The sequence below is a fragment of the Chionomys nivalis genome, chromosome 2 (assembly GCF_950005125.1).
Source record: "Chionomys nivalis chromosome 2, mChiNiv1.1, whole genome shotgun sequence".
Classification (NCBI taxonomy): domain Eukaryota; kingdom Metazoa; phylum Chordata; class Mammalia; order Rodentia; family Cricetidae; genus Chionomys; species Chionomys nivalis.
This window is the reverse complement of record NC_080087.1, coordinates 52,069,954-52,084,313: the sequence shown is the minus strand read 5'-3', so window position 1 is coordinate 52,084,313 and position 14,360 is coordinate 52,069,954. Positions and strand designations below refer to the sequence as shown.

At 37.8% G+C, this 14,360-nt stretch overlaps 1 protein-coding gene across 2 annotated transcripts in view; it reads right to left on the bottom strand.

The window, feature by feature from the left end:
- The window catches only part of Hs3st5 (heparan sulfate-glucosamine 3-sulfotransferase 5), a 271,736-nt gene that overhangs the window by 245,975 nt on the left and 11,401 nt on the right, over positions 1-14,360 (bottom strand). The gene's annotated exons all lie outside the window — the stretch shown is intronic.

The following is a 14,360-nucleotide window of genomic DNA, read 5'->3' as shown; positions in this document are numbered from 1 at the left end:
TGTTATTTCTTAAGTCTACATGACAAGAAATTGTTTTCTTTCTCTATTAGGTTTTCCCTTATTGATGACATTATGGATTTATTTCACAGCCCTCCACATGTAACCTTTTTAGAGATATCAGCTCCTCCTCTCAACTACTGTCTCTCTTTGTATTTGGGCTCAACACATTCCAGTTTGAGCTGTCGCTCTGAGGTTCATGTATCTTGGTAGATTGCAAGCTGATGGTCCTGGGGATTGCTTTCCAGTCATTGGTGCCATTGCATTCAGTAGTTGCTATGTGTTACTGATAGTGAAAGTCCACTGGCTGTCAAGATGTTTACAGATATATGTGACAAGGTAGCAATAGGGTATTGGCATAATATTATATGAACTGTACTGCACAGTCTTTGGTTTGGCACAGTGTAAAGTGTTCTGAGGAAATTACACAGCAGACGTATATGTACATCTCTTTGGCATTTGGCTAGTTATCTGACTATGGCTTCTGCCTGTATCATGCTAATGGGAGGCAAAGGAAACTTAGGCAGTCTGCTATATTCTTGTTACTTAATAGCTCAGTGATGTGATCAAGCAGTCCTCTCATATTAATTATTAAAATTACACTTAGGGAAAAGTCCCTTTTTAATATGACCACTGCCCATCATGCCTCTTTTGTGAGGGTTACATTAATGCACCATACAGTACATTTTCATTTATGCAGCCCAGACAACATAAAGGACTTTGCAGGCAGAATGCTCACAGGCTCTAGTATCATTAATACAAGCAATGGAACTGTTCGCACGTTTGGAAATTCTATCACCAATACAAGACAAGTAAATCTCTCTCTGCTGCAATGTGTTTCCTGGGTGACTGAAAAATAAATGTGTTTTAAAAGTAGCTACCTATCATGTTTTTGGGAAGTAGATATATTTCCAATTTGGTTCACTCCAACCCTCAAAATAAATAAACCTGCCATAGCTGAGCTGAGTGCTTCAAAGCAACTTAACCTTCCTTAATTTTAAAGGCCATACTAAAAATTTTGTCTGCATAACCTTCCCTAATCAAGTTTGGAGGAGACAGCTGGGCCTGCCTTTTCCTTGCACTTTGTTTATAGTTATAATCTACATTTGCTCACACAAAACCCTTAAAAAATCAGCTCCAGAACTGACATCAGAGAAAGCAATCCCAAATTCTAAGTTATGAATTAAAAAAGTCAGGAGGGCAGCCTTTTGCTGTGGAACAATCGTCTTTTATCCTGTCACTTGTATTATGTTTAATAAAATGTTGATTGGCCAGCAGTCAGGCAGGAAGTAGACATGGGGTGATGAGAACAGGACAATTCTGGGAAGAGGAAAGCTCAGTCTACAGTTGTCACCCAGACAGAGAGGAAGCCAGATGAGAATGCCTCACTGATGAAAGGTACCAAGCCACATGGCTAACGCAGACAAGAATATTGGGCTAATATAAGATGTAAAAAAGAGTTAATAAGAAGCCTGAGCTATTAGGGCAATCAGTTTATGATTAATGTAGACCTTTATGTGCTTCTTTGGGACTGAACGACTGCAGGACCTGGTGGGATGGAAACCTCTGTCAACAGCCTATAAAATCCCTGTTGATAAAGAGCAATATCTTTTTTCAACCAAAGCAGTAACTGTGAAGAAACATTCTGTGACAGGACAGGAATCCTGCAAGCCATTACTGGGGAGGTCATGAAAGTGACATTGGAAAGAAATCTTTGCAGCACATTTTTCTCTTGTCATCTACCATTCCTTGCCTCCTCATAAGGCTTTCTTGGCTTGCCTAATAAAATGACTTTGTACGCTACTGCAACGTGGCAAGAACGCATATATAGTGGTATAGACAGGGTGAACGTCCCTGAATATTCTACTTCATTTAATTACTTGACCATCAGTGTCAGAGTTGGACCTTCAAATGTAGTTTGTTCCTAAAATGTGATTTGTGCTGTTTCTAAGGGGCATCTGATAGGGACAGGCATTTTTATTCTTTTTGCCTCTGGATGGGCAGTGTTTCTGCTAAATGTTGCACCAACCATTGGCCTTAGAATGTAGACAAGTTGGGGCAGAGCCTTCTGGTTGTAATGTTCATAGACTGAGAGGGGAGAAACATGTTTTTGAGAGGTAAGAGCATTGAAACTGGTCATTTGTCATGATGTAATATATAGCCCATTCCCTTCTAACAACCAAGATAAAGAACCATGAACAACAATGAAAGGGAGGCTTTTTATCTAGAAGTGACAAGGGAAAATTGCAAAACATAATTGTTTCGGGGATTGGGAAAGGAGCATTGAATAAATCTGCCTGAAACATGCTTAATGACAAATTAAGGGATTAAGGATTCTTTTATGGGTGATCAGCAAGAATGTAGGTTGGGGCAATATAGGTAAGGTTTTTACCTGCTTGTGAGGACCATGTGCAGGAATACTTATTGTTCCTGGAATTCATAACATTCCTAATTGTGGGCAATAGTAAAGCAGGGAATTGGTGGCAGTGTTTGTGAATTTATGGAATAAAAAAGATAGGAGTTCAAATCTCCACTGTTCAATTTTGAGCCATTTCATTAATCTGTCATTTCTTCTTGTGAAAAGTAGGACATAGAACTCATCCCACAATTTTCTAGAGAGGGCTATGTGATATATCATCACAGTGGTTGCTCAGTGCACTTTACTTCCTCTCTCAATAAACAGAAATTTAAAAAATGTAAAATTATCAAAGGTTCTCGGTTGATTTCTGTTTTTCTTTGGGCAGGGTCTTCCTATGTAAACCAAGCTGGCTGCATGTTCATTTCAACAAACAAGCAATTCAACTTGAGAACTGAAGAGATTGGGAGGGCAATTCTGGAAGGATGCTGAGCCAGGGTCAACTCCAGTTCTGTTTCAATCTGTCAACAAAGACTTCTTAGTATAGGACAGGGGACCGACTTCTTCCTGTTCTTTCTTAGTACCCAAGAGTGTGAAACTCAAAGAGAAAAAGAGCAAAGGGGTTAATATGTAACAAATAAGAATCCAAGAGCAGCGTTGCTATGTACTACTATGGTCATCATCACATATGAAATTTAACTGCATAGAAATGCTTATCCACTCTGGTTGCTCTTTAGATAACAGGCTGTCAAGTCTCATTGGCATCCAATTTAATGCCTGGATGAGAAAACCAGGAAACTGCTAAGCTGTACCCTGTGAGAAAGTTATACCTGTGTTTCCTTTAATATCTTTTCTAAAAACTCTCATCTCTAAGCTGGCCCTGAAGGGGTGAGGAGTTTCTGATTTGGGCAAGCATCTGTTTTCAGCTCATCACTTTTATTTGTCATTTATACATGGCCTTTGAGATTCAATCATAGTGCAATGCAAAAAAATTCTTGGACCTCAAAATGTTTTGATACAATGTTAACTTGATAGTTCTGACTCTGTTTTAAAAAGTATAAATGCCCTTGATCCCAAAATTATTTCATTATCTATGGGCTAGGGTTCATAGTACTAAAAATACTTGCAGATAACCTTCCATTAGAGTAAATTCTTTTGTGTATTTGAGGTACCACTTGACAGATATTGACTTGTCATAATGTTCTTGCCTTTTCCAGTCAAAGTCTACTTGGATTTTTGAAACAACTGGTCAAAAAGGTCAAAAAATGCAAAACCTATGAATACTCTCTCCATGCGATGATTTTCTGACAGACCCTCAACAGGTATAGCCAAAGACAATGGTGTGGGAAAGGGATGAACTGTGAATAGTCTCCACAGCCACTTTTTTTCACATACATTAGTCAGTAAGACTAGTGACTCCAGGTGCTTATGTGGTCTCAGAAACTTTAGGGACAATAAACCATGGAACAACTTTTAAGGCTGTAGAACTGGTCAATCAAGTACTAATATCAGATGATGTCTTTGGTTGGTTCCAGGGCAATAGCCATGAGAAAGGAGACCTTAAGAATCTTAAGAAACCTGTAGGCCTGGCTCATGGTAGGAATTAAAAACAGAATGTGTCTGTTTAATCTTCCAGACTCAGTGAATGAACTGCTACACTGCTATCTGCAGAACATCCCCACATCCTTCCCAGTATCATATCTATCTTAAGGCTGAGACTCTAAAGGGTGATACAGGCACAGTGATCTCTGCTGATGATGCAAATACTCAGACATAATTTTCAAATGGTTAGAAAAAGAACCTATTTAGATCACAAAAGAGCCTAGATTCACATCAAAGCCTGATGGAGTTCTAAATACAGAATAAAGATAGTTTAGCCTAATGTTGATTCAAATTGGGTCATTGGTTCAAAAAGGTTAGGATATAAACGTGATTAATGTAGAATTTCTTTCAAAGGCATGTTAGTCTAGGGAGATAGTTTCATTAGGAAGCGAAAGAAAATATGGGCTTGAATATGAAAACTGCTTGTGTGAAATGTCACTAGAGGTAGAAGAATGTCCCAAAGACTTGCTGCATAGGAATGTTCAAATTGCTTATTGATTCTATTTCCCTGTCAAGATGCTGTTTCTTTATATCACCAATAAAATGGATTCAAGACAAACAACACAGCCATCAAAACCTTAGTTACATTTTCCTTGTCCTGTGACCAAGGTACCTGAGGAAAACATGTAAGGAAGAGCTGTGGTTCAGTCCATCATTACTGAAAAAGCAGGGAAGAATTCACTGCATCAGACATGTGTGTTGGAGATTCCTAAAACCACAGGGAACAGGAAGCTCAGAGCAGGGCTAAGAATTCTAAAGCCCCTTCCCATGCACTTCTCTTACTAGACAGGCTACACCTCTCAAAACATCCACAACTTGCCAAGACATTGGCCCACAGTGAGGGAAAGCATTTAAATCATGGATTTGGGGGAAACTTCAGAGTCTAATCATAAAACCAACCATAAAAAAAACAGAGAAAGGACAGGAAAAGGCAAAAAAAAAAAAAAAAAAAAACAGTTCTACTCTCATGAAGGTGTGATTGTCCTCTATATTTAATTAATTTAACTAATCCTATTTGATGTTGACTGTGTCAATTTCCCTCATCAAGAGTCCTTTCCATTACTTTTCTCTCCTACCTTCTTTCTGTTCCTTTGATCTTTTCCTATAAAAACTCACACATGATTTCATTCATACTTATTGAAGACCTGCTATATGCCAAGAAATAGTTTAACGTGCTAAGGAGACTTGGTGAACAAAATTTCTATCTGTAGTCCAATTCCACTTTAAATGATGAAACTGAAAGACATACCAAATTAATCCTTATTAAATTTTAGGTAAGGATTTATTTATTTATTTTACTTGACTCACTGAAAACACAAAACGGCTTTTCTCATCTCTACTGCACACAGTAGACCCTCCGTCATTATTTGCTTGATGCCCGAATCTAGCACTCTAAATGACAACAGAATGAAAATCGAAGGCATTCCTAGAAATGAACATCTGAGCCTTCTTCCCTAAGTACTAATTTATGAGCAAGCACAGAAAAGCACAGTAATTAGAGCAGTTGAGTAGTAGTCTCCAATTTTAGCTCTAATTTTGGAAAGTTTTGTAGTTGAAACACCGAGTTGTCTAACATACCCAATTTCAGGGATCAAAATACTTAAAAAAAAACATTTTAGTAAAAGCCTTTGGCTCTTATAAACCTATAGTGGATTTTGGGAAATTTCTCTAGCACCAGGGTTTTCCCTAATAGCATAGTGGTTCCCTCTATCTAGATGTCTCTTTCATTGCTCTCCCACTTCTTCCCTCTTTCCCCTCAACCATCCTTTTACCTCAAGTTCTCATCTCATCTCCTCCTTTACTGCCCCCCCCCCCTTGTCTTAGGAGATCTCATCTAATTCCCCTTTCCAGGGTGACCCATGTGTCCTTCTTAGGGTCTTCCTTGTTACCTAGCTTCTCTGGAGCTGTGGATTGTGGTCTGGTTATTCTTTGCTTTACATCTAGTATCTACTTATGAGTAAATATATACCATGTTTGTCTTTCTAGGTCTGAATTGCCTCAATCAGTTACATCTGTTTGTCTGAAAATTTCATGATGTCATGGTTTTTCATAGCCAAATAATACTTCATTGTGTAAATGTACTACATCTTCTTTATCCATCCTTCAGTTGAGGAAATCTAGGTTGTTTCCAGGTTGTGGATATTATGAATAATGTTACTATAAACATTTCTGAACAAGTGCCATTGTGGTATGACTGATTATCTTTTGGATATATGACCAGGCGTGGTATCACTGTGTCTTAAGGAAGATTGATTCCAACCTTTTGAAAATTCCTAGGAATTCACAAGGATGACCCCAGCTAAGATTCCTAGCAATAGTGGAGAGGGAGCACAAACCAGTCTTCCTCTGTAATCATATTGGTGACTGTCCCAACTATAATCATAGAGCCTTCATTCAGCAGCTCACGGAACCAGTTGCAGAGATCCACAACCAAGCACCGGGTCAAGCTCTGGGAATCCAATTAAAAAGCGGGAGGAAGAAATATATGAGCAAGGGAGGTCAAGATCATGATGGAGAAATCTACAGACAGTTGAACCAAGCTCATGGAAATTCATGAACCCTATAATAACAGCTATGGATCCTCCATGGGACCAAACTAGGCCCTCCATAAGTGGGAGACAGTGGGGAAGCTTAGACTATCTGTGAAACACCTGCTGGTAGGACCCGGATCCATCCCTGGTGCATGAGCTAGCTTGTTGGAGCCCATTCCCTATGGTGGGATGCCATTCTCAGTCATAATGCAGGGGGAGGAGCTTGGCCCTGCCCCAAAGTAATGTGCCAGACTTTGTTTATTTCCCATGGGAACCCTTACCCTTTGGGAGAAGTGGATGGGATTTAGGCTGGGGGGAAGTTGGGGTGGGTGGGGGAGGAAGAGTTTGGGGGGTGAACTTTGGATGGAATATAAAATGAAGTTAAATTTTGAGTGAGGTAACCCAGACCCAGAAAGACAATTATCACCTGTACTCACTCATAAGTGGTTTTAACCATAAAGCAAAGAAAACCAGCCCACAAATCACAATCCCAGAGAACCTAGACAACAATGAGGACCCTAAGAGAGACATACATAGACATAATCTACATGGGAAGTAGAAAAAGACAAGATCTCCTGAGTAAATTTGGATCATGGGGACCTTGAGAAAGAGTTGAAGGGGAGGGGAGAGGCAGGGAAGGGAGCAGAGAAAAATGTAGAGCTCAATAAAAAAAGAAAAAAAGAAAAACTCTTTAGTGAAGAACTGCCATTCTCACTTGGTTCCTAAATCACAAAATTGGAACAAAACTTTGCTTTACAATATAAATATCAGAATACTATGAAGGGTCTCTCATTTGGAGCACTAGTGAAGCTTCGTGCATTAATATTCAAAGGGCTCAAACTGTCCTGACTAAATACATATTAAGGTGGTACTACTTAATATCCACACAACTGCCATGTCATAGAAGTATCTTTTAGTAAGATCTCCTAATTTACAGGAAGGCTCATTAAATGTTGCCCTTCAAGGGAAGGGTTTATGCTTTACAACATATATAGCATATTCTTTCAGTTGCACACATTCATTTTGTCTCAGACTGCAGTTGTAAAGAGGTCACAGTGTACTAATGAGTGGGTATCGCCCTGGACACAGCCTCCAGGGGATGATTTTGCTTTTCTCCCCACAGCCCTTGCTAACATCTTCCTTGCTCTGTAGTTTATGTACAATAGAGGGTGAGTGGGGGTGAAAAAAAAGAAGAAAGGCAAAGGGCTGAAGAGTTTGATGCTCAGTTCTTTTGAGGACCATTTTAGGGTTTTATTTATTTATTTATTTATTCTGTCATACGATACATTCCAACCACAGCCTTACCTTCTGCTCTTCTCCTAGTCCCCCCTCCAACTTACCCTCTTCCCCAGATCTACTCCTTCCCCATTTCCTATCAGAAAAAAAAGGAAGGCCTCCCTGGGATATTAACCAAATACGGCATAGCAAGATGCAATAAGTCTAGGCACAGATCCTCTGATCAAGGCTGGACAAGACAATCCAGGAGGAGGAAAAGGGTCCCAAGAGCAAGGGAAAGAGTCAGATAACCCTCACTCCCACTGTTAGGAGTCCCACAAAATTCACAAGCTAAACAATCACAGCATGTATACAAAGGACTTGTACAGACCCATACAGGCTCCATGATTGCCACTCTAGTCTCTTCCAGTCCCTATGAGTCCTGCTTATTTGGTCACATTCATCTTGCCTGTTTTTGCCATAAATACAAGAGTTGACTTCATGACTATAGCATTTATAATGGCAAATTACAAGATGGAAGTATTTTAGACTCAGGCTATTTTTACAATTTGAAAAACAAATACTATCCATATAACTTGACAGTACCATGAAAACATACTATATCAGCTTCACAAATGCCACTCCAGACATCTGTGAGGAACATTTTTAAATGGTAAATATAATTGAAATCATATAGATGAATGGTAGGATTCTTTCTGTCATCTTGATAGCCATTTTTAAAGCAGCCACACCCATTCATTCATGGAGAGCTAATAATGCCATACTGTAAGAAGCACTACTGCCAAATATCAAGTACAAATTGCAATGTTTCAGGTCCCAGTGATGTAGGTTCACCCTTGGTAACAAAGGGAGTGCTGACTAATGGACTTACAAGAGAAGGAGACAGCAAGTCAAATAAATAGATAGTGCATTCAATTTTAGGTTTTAGAGTGTATACAAATTCTAAATTCGATCATATGTGCTTTCAAAATACTCTGTGAACAAGAAATATCTGTAAGATTAAAAGAAAAGGAGAAAGAGACTGAGGAGAAAGAGAGTAGAAGAGAGGCAAGAAGGCACGGGGCGGGGGAGACGAAGAATTAAAAGCTTACAAATGGCCAAGTGTTGTTTCTATCTCTGATATCCAAATACCTTCATGCTTCCACTCCCACACACATAAACATAAAAACAGTGACATACAACTCCAGAGTGAGAGCCAATATCTGGCTTTGAACTCCTTTTTATTCTCGTACAATCTGTTTCCCCAAAGAAAGGAAAAGGAAAGGAACAACACTTCTCAGCTACTGTTTTTCTCTCTCTCTGTAAAGCCATAGACACTCCCACGCAGCACAGGCTCAATCCCAGCCAGACTGTGTGCGTGCACGATTTTAAATAGGAAAAGCAGGTCTTCCATTTATGTTAGCAAAGTCACCTCTCACTGCTAGAGCTAAACATGTAATAATACTTTATTGTCATGAGCAGGAATCTGCTTTGCTAATTAAATGCAGCTGTCAGTAATTATTCCTTGTCAGTATAATCTATTTTTGGTTGCTCTACTTTAAATGATAAAAGAGGGCCTGATATTGAGAGGGTGGGATAGGCAAGGTGACTGCTTACTTCCTCAGATTATCAACTCACTTTTTAAGAAACGACCGATGAGGACTTTTTATTCCGATGACGTGTTTACTGGACTGCTGCTCCGCTTGTTCTTAGCACAGGCAGTGGTTGGTTAAAACTGTCTTTACTTTAAAATTTCAACTCTCTATACTCTTACCCTCCTGTGTAATACCCAAGGTCTTAGCAGTTTCTTAACACTACCATAACATTCGCATGGCATGAAGGGACAGCAGGGTGTAGATGGGGGCAAATCTGTAAGAAAGGCAACAAGTGAAATCATTGGAATGTCCACCAATGTACATATACCTTCTAGTTCCTGGCAAACTTGGTTAGAAGCAAAGGAAATCCTTTTTGGAAGGAAGAGTAGTAACTTTTCTCTGTATATATTTCCTCTTATACTCAGTCAGGTTCTTGGGAGTAATCAGTTTAAGCTTCTGAATTTGAAAGAAAAAATACTTTCATGATCTTTGTGTGTGATATCAAGAGATCTGCATCTGTGATACTTAAACAAGGTCAGGACAAAATAAGTGGAGCCTGACTTACTGCATGAGCTAGGTACTGTGACAGCCACAGATGCTGGCATCCTGTCCAGGGTCAAAGGGATGCACGTCCTTGACATGGCAAATGAATGTGGTGGGAATGGAGGGTGGAAGTTGGAGTCCAAAGGGGTTGTGTGATGGACTGGTAGAAGGATCAAGAAGAAAAATAAGCTCAACAAGAAGTACAGTATGAGGGAAGCTTGCCATATAATAGCTTCACTCCGCCGGGGATAGAAGACTTCTGACACCCTCAGAGCATCCCAACTGCATCATTATTCTCTCACCATCTGTTGCCTACTCAACATTCCAATAGGATCCCATGACACTAGTTATTAATTATCTTGTAGAGTTGCCCTCAAATTTGGCAGCTACTCTTCTGAATATGCCATGTCACATATACATTATATATATATATATATATATATATATATATATATGTTTTTATAAATATGTATTCATATCAGGGAAAGAAGATCTTTCCAGAGGAACAATGAAAAGTAAAATAAAGTTACACAAGTGCATATAAAGATATATAGATAAAAGTCACTAACTTATATAGTATCCGTAATCCAATGAGAATGGCATAAATGGACCATTGTTCCATGTTGTCCTCTGAGAAAACTCGAGTTTTTTCTTAATGTTCTCATTTCTGAAAATAGTAATAATAATAGTAATAGAAGAAAATGAAGAGTCACTGAGGGCCTTCAGAAATGGTTTGTTCAAAGAGAAAATTCCAAAAGATAAAGGTAGATAGTAGGTGGAGCCTTTAGTAGGTTTTTTATTTTAACTTTTATTTTAATGGATTCTCTCTCCTAGCCCACTGAGTCTCTAGAGAGGCTGATGTCTACTGAAGTCCATCTTTTAAATCAGTTGATTGTGATTCTGGCATATTATAGTTGATCAGTGGTCAGTTGATAAGTTTTGAGTTGTTAACATCAGTTAATGTGTGGTAAGCACTTTAGCAAGATTTTAGGTAGTTGAGCCAAAGACACGATTCAGAACCTATGATGAACATAGATTTTGTTTTACACATGAGTGTCAACAGGTCCCCCAGGTCCCCCAGTCACAGAGACCATCATGTACCTTTTCTGCATTTTCCTACACTGGATCCCTTGTCCAATGTGGGGAACCATGAAATTCCCTTTCAGTTTCTCTCAATGCATTGAAAACTGTTTCTCTTTGAGCTTGCTTTAGATCTCATGAGGCCTGGCATTGAGACTGTATCAGGGGCATTCTCAGGATATCTGCCCAAGACCACCCTGGCCAGGATTCCAGGACTGGTCTCACTTTATAGAACACTGCTAGAAGTCAGGATGCAACATGATCATAGTCACTTTAGAAACTTTATGGCATTTTTTTCAGCATATTTCCAGTTTCAAGCATCTTCATAAAAACATACATACATGGTCTTCTCCTTAAAACATACAAAAAGCCTTTTGTACAACTTTCCAAGATTTCAATATTTTGATGCATTTTAATTAGCTCACAGCAATCATATGTAATAGGTTTTACTATCAAATAATCGTATGTGCATATTGTATATAACTACTACTACTTTGCTCTTTCTCTCCACACACACACACACACACACACACACACACTCAAGAATATGCAACACCTGGTTAAGCAACCTTTTAAAACAGAATACGGTTGTTTGTCCAACAGGATGGCTCAGCAGGTAAAGGCACTTACTGCCAAGGATGATAAGCTGCATCTAATCCCTGGGATGCACAAGCTGAAATGAGACACCTAATGTCCTACAGATCCTCTGACCTCCACACGCATGCACTCTGCTCATTCTGGCACAGGGAGAAACAGGTACCTGTTTACATACTAAATGATGAGAAGAAAAAACGAAGAGTTGGATGAGAGAGGACTGGGAGAGCAGTCTTCTCTCTGACCCCTCTGGTCAGCCCTCTCTTCGGCCTCTCCCAACAATCCTTTTCTCTGATAAGTTTAAGTATGTATGGTGAGCTATCAAGATGATTTATTAATTTTAAGGATAAATTTAGAACTTTGTTTCTCTAGAAATGATCTACAAAGGATTGTGTTATTTTATTTTTATTTTATACCTTCAAGATTAAGAAAGTTTAAGAAGGTTCCATAAACTTATTTTTTGAGATTTTTCTTTTTAAAAGTCTTTTAACTGTATATTATAACCATATCACCTATTTAAGTTCTTTTTTTTTTTTTGGTTATAGAACAGGAGACATATTTAGCAAAGTACTAAGTATTTAATAATTCTGAAAAATCTATGAATATTTGAGGTGAATCTGAAAATAAAGTATTTTACTGTGAACAAAATAGAAAACTCAAAAGACCAAAAGATAGGCCAATGACATACGATAATCCCCTTACAGATGCTCATCTACTACACAAGAAATGGCAGCCTGTTGGTTAACATACTTCATAGTAAACATGCAGAAACAAGGCTTTTAGATGTGTATGGCCATTCCCTAGTAAGTAACCACACATACAAATTAAATAAAAAAATCCCTTCAAAGACATAGAAAACATAATTTTACGTTCAAAAATATCTCAAGTATACTATACTCTAAACATACTGACATATTTAAAATAATATGTAGATTAAAACCTGAGAAATTTCAGCTTTGAATCTATAGTGCTTCAAAATGTACAAGCTCTTCAGAGATGATATGATGCTGCAAATGAAAGTTCCCCATATGGTCTTATCTTACACATCAATTAAAACACAAGTGTGCTAAAGTAGTATATAAAACTGAAAGGAGAAATAGAGTGCACGTGAAACATTAGTGAATTTTCTGCTTATTCTTGCTCCCATTCCCAATGTATACAAACAAATAATAATCCAAAATTGGAAAATATCTGAAATGTAAAGATTTCAGATAGGTCATCCATCACCTGAATAAATATTTAATTGACATATTTGATATTTCCTTTCCAAAATCAGAAGCAAGAACACACAGTTAAATACAGCGCTAAATAATTCCCTTGTAAATACATTAAAATCATTAACAAATATTATTACTTATTCAGATATGAGAATTTCATTTTATGTTTTAAGACTGGGAGAAAATGAGTATGAAAGAACTGAGTAAATCCTGCCCGCTTTCACTTTAAATTTTACTTTGGAATTCTTATTGTGAGGATCTAAGAGTGTTTTAATTTTAATTGCTTTATTTAGTTTGTTTGCTTATTATATTTGTGGCTACTTACTAGGGAATGGCCATACACATCTAAAAGCCTTGTTTCTGCATGTTTACTATGAAGTATATTTACCAACAGGCTGACATTTCTTGTGTAGAAGATAAGCATCTGTAAGGGGATTATCGTATGTCATTGGCCTATCTTTTGGTCTTATTAAGTGTTCTATTTTGTCATAGTAAAATAATTTATTTTCAGATTCACCTCAAATATTCATAGATTTTTCAGAATTATTAAGTAATTAGTACTTTGTTAAATATGTCTCCTGCTCTATAAGAAAAAAGAACTTAAATATGCAATGTGGTTATAATATATAGTTAAAAAACTTTTAAAAGAAAAATCACAAAATTGAGTTCATGGGACCATCTGAAACTTTCTTAATCTTGAAGCTATGAAATAAAAATACACAATTTTTACATCATTTTTAGAGAAAGAAAGTTCCAAATTTACACTTAAAATTAATAAATTATCTTGATTGATGGATGCTCACTGCACACACTTGAACTTACCAGAGAAAAGGATTATTGGGAGAGGCTGAAGAGAGGGCTGACCAGAGAGGTCAGAGAGAAGACTTTTCTACTAGTCTTCCCACACCCTTTTCTGCATTTCTTCTCATTATTTAGTATGTAAACAGGTACTTGTTTCTTTGCTGATTAATTTTACCATCAAGCCTATAGGTTTCCCAAGAGAAGAATTAAGTCCCCATGTCTCCAACATCAAGCACACTCCATAGCATATAGCAGTCATCCAACAAATGGACTCTAGAATGAATCAAAGAATTTATCAAGTAAGAAAAAGGAATATCAATGTTAGGCAGATGAAGGAATATTATGGTTATTTTTAATAAAAAATAGGACTAGCACTTTATTTATTCCAGCTACTATGGATACATTGGATACATTTGAGGGGAAAGTGTTTGTATATGAACATGCGGTAGAGAAATCTGAAACAACCCCAGCTCCACAGAATGTGATCAATACTATAGCAAATGATCAGAAATCTAATAAATTCTTGTTTCAGAATGAGCATCAAAGAAAGACACAGGTAATAAAATGAAGATAGATGGTGAGGAAGGTAAAATGTTAGAAGAGCAATGAACATTGACACTTGTGTGTACAAAAAGAAGGGATGCTGAAGGAACATGGCCCATTGCTTTTTGGAAACAAACTCACCATTGTTGTGACATTCACTGGAAGAGTGACAGATGAATCCAAGACTGTGTCATTGAAAAAGTAAGGAGGAAATAATAAGGATATAGAATAAGTTTGAATTTGACCCTTAAGGCAGGGGATGCTGCAAGGATGAATAGAGAGATTC